Source organism: Monodon monoceros, unplaced genomic scaffold, assembly GCF_005190385.1.
Source record: "Monodon monoceros isolate NGI ecotype Baffin Bay Population unplaced genomic scaffold, NGI_Narwhal_1 Contig4472_ctg1, whole genome shotgun sequence".
Taxonomy (NCBI): domain Eukaryota; kingdom Metazoa; phylum Chordata; class Mammalia; order Artiodactyla; family Monodontidae; genus Monodon; species Monodon monoceros.
In genome coordinates, this window is record NW_021700352.1 from 7,712 (window position 1) to 10,955 (window position 3,244).

A 3,244-nucleotide genomic window follows, 5' to 3' on the forward strand; every position below is an offset into this window, starting at 1 on the left:
TCTCACTGTTGTGGCCTCTCCCATTGCGGAGCACAGGCTCCGGACGCACAGGCTCAGCGGCCATGGCTCACGGGCCCAGCCGCTCCGCGGCATGTGGGATCTTCCCGGACCGGGACACGAACCCGTGTCCCCTGCATCGGCAGGCGGGCTCTCAACCACTGTGCCACCAGGGAAACCCAAGCTTGACCTAACTTTTAAGATCCAATCCACAAATGGCAGAGAAACGTGCCCGAAGCCAGGTGCTACAGGAAAGAATATTAACTCAGTTTTCAGAGCCATTTTGATTCAACTTCAGTTTTTTCCATGTGCTCTTTGTTGATCACTTAAACCGTAAGGGACACTCTTTATGCTTTACAGACAGGTACTTTTCAAGTTACCTTCTTAGATGTTGCTTTAGATTTCTTTGTGGAATAGCCCCCTCTTCTTTCTCTTAATATTCTGATCATCTTGAATGTTAAACTAGAGCATGTGCATTGCTCAGCAAAAAATGAAACTATCCATTTATTTAATGCTCCTCGTTTTGTACGCTTGTTTTAGGCGGTTAAATGAAAGCGCATTGTGTGGGAAGAGACAACGTCAAATGATTTATCAGTAAAATTCTCATTATGTCCTTAATTATAGAGCAGGAAACTTGTGCTTTCTTGAGAGTATAATTGAGGTCATTTATTATGAAGTCATGAAAGATTCAGGGTTTACTGTGGTTTTCCATTAACTTCTCTTTTGATATGCTTTTCCTTCTGCCAACTGTAAAATTATTACTTTTCTAACATATGGCTATTTGGAGAGTGCTGACATAAAAAGGAAGCATTTTTAACCATAAATAAATGGTTTTAGAAGTTACAGTATAAAAGTACAAAATAAGTCATTTCTTACTTGTTCCTCCTTGTTTATTTTAAATCATTACCATTAGTCCTAGCTTTATTGGGAGCAGTACTCCCCACATTGTATTAGATGGGGTCTTTTAAATTGCATTATTTCTCACAGTTTTCAGTTTATTATTGTGCGTTGACGCTCAAAATTGGGGATATATGTAGTATTCAGTACTTGTGAAACTTATAATCTATTAACATCTTGCAGAATTTAGGGAAGTTGATAATCATAGATTGGTCATTTCCAAAGCTATGACAACTTTTATTTCTTTCACTTGTAAGCAACATCTTTCACAAATATTGAGCCTCATAGTATAATTAGATTCTTTAAATATTATATTGCCTTTTAAAAAATTTAAATACTAGGTTTCCAAAATTATAATTTTTAAAGGAATCCTGATTTGCATTTGAGCTAGCTGTACAGATTATTTGTAAAAGGAGTTTGCAAGTGCATAGGCTTCCCAGTTTGTTTTGAGGAAGTAGCTAAAGAAAGCCATAATTTTTTAATTGTTATCACTGGTGTTTTGCTGTTTGAATCTCTTTAGAATATCCATATTTTTCACAGCACTGGTATACCGATATTGAAAGAGAGAAGGTGAAACTGAGGAAAAATAAAAGTCAGATACAATCGATATAGATCAGATGTGCCAACTTCAGAATATTCTTAAGTGTTTCATCCTCTTTTCTTTCTTTCCTTGCTATTTATAATCTTTTATTTTTGATACAATGAAGTATTATTATCAAAATCATTTTTAAATTACCTTGGGAATTGAAGCATTAGGACAGTTTAGTCCAAATGAATTTTACTGAAATGTTTGTTTTGATTTCTGTAATAGTCTAGGGTTTTTTAATCTGTCGTTCATAAATTAATTTTAATTAAAAAGCTTATGTTTTCTTTAACTTTTGAACTTTAGTGTAATTGGCAGAGTCCTGGTATAAGTAGGAAGCCAGATTAATGTACTTACTTATACTGTAAGGCCCAAACTTCCAGTCTTACATAAATTATTCTCTCTATTATTTACAAATAATCAGTGTGTATCCGCCCCCCAACCTTGTTAAAGAGAATAGAGAGGATGTAAATAGAAAGGAGTAAACAAATCAAATAGTTAAATGTTATGAGAACTCATTAGGCTCAGTTCTTGCTAAGTGAGGACTGGTAAAATCAAAAGACACAAGGGCTCAATCAAGAGAATTACTGGATTGAGCCAGTAGTTCTCAATTAGGAAGCATGCCTCTCATGGGAGGGGTATACCAGCATCTTTGGGATAACACATGGGTATGGTTTGAAGAAAGCACTTTCAAGAAAAGTAATAAAGTTTTATTTTTGTAAAATGATGATTTTATAATACAGCCCGTCAGAAGTAAATTTTAATAGACATGTACAGGCTGGTGAGGAAGCCCCAAAGAAACATGGTTTCTAATGTGTTTGCTGAGTGTGCAGTAGTAGGCTCCTTCCAAGGAACCTAACAGACTTCCTTGGGGATTTGGTGAGAAGACAGGAAGGGTGAGTTTATCAAAATGTGGCTTAGGTTTAAAAAAATTTAAGAATGAGAAGCATTGGTCTAAGCAGTTGCTGACCACCAACTTGACACTACAGTTGCATCTGCTTTTACCCAGTGTGGCTACAGCGCCCAGCTTGAAACCAAAAGGGATTTATTCTTGCATTAAAAGTCATTCACCCTCAGTTATAATCCATTTAGGTTATTTTCACATGTGAGATCTTTTAAGATAGTCCAGATATGGTAGCCAAAACACATTGTAAATGTCTTAATTATACAGGAAGGAAATAGATGATTATTTCCTATTATCATAGATGATATATTTCCTGTATCAGTATTCAGTGATATTTAGTGTGCCACTTTTCCCCATCCTTTGGTTATCTTAAACAGTTGCATTATTTTTGTTTGTGTTTTGCAGTTTTTGAGACAGTGTCCTTGAGTTCAGACTCTCTCTTCCAGAGGGCAGTTTCAATTCTCCATACTTCTTACTTGGACTCTGCATCTGAGCATGGTTTTCAGTACAGTCAAGTGACTGGTGAAAAATGACATTTTCTTAAATGAGGTGAGGTGCTTGGTACACACTGTGTCTGTTTTATTTTAGTTTTAAAGAAAGAGACCCATTATTTTTGATATATAAGCCTAGTTCTTTTTAGCTATCCCATTTCAGCTGAAATAAAAGATCCTTGGAAATAGTCACTTGAAAGGTAATTATAATATATTCTAGGGAATAGAAAAATAATAAATTTCATTAGTCTTTTAGCAGGAGGAATTCAGATGATGCATTTTTAAAAGTTAATTTTCAAGGCAAAATAACATGTTTATAACATTTGATTATTCTCTCCTTATACGGTACAAAACTCTTTACCAAGAAAAAAA

General features: G+C 35.2%; 1 long non-coding RNA gene across 1 annotated transcript; it reads left to right on the forward strand.

Annotated features, from left to right (window-relative positions):
* The first annotated feature begins 7 nt into the window (after window positions 1-7).
* LOC114886757 lies at window positions 8-2,930 on the forward strand. Its single transcript, XR_003791416.1, has 2 exons — window positions 8-361; window positions 2,787-2,930. It is a non-coding gene; the product is annotated as an uncharacterized LOC114886757 (long non-coding RNA).
* Window positions 2,931-3,244: the final 314 nt, after the last annotated feature.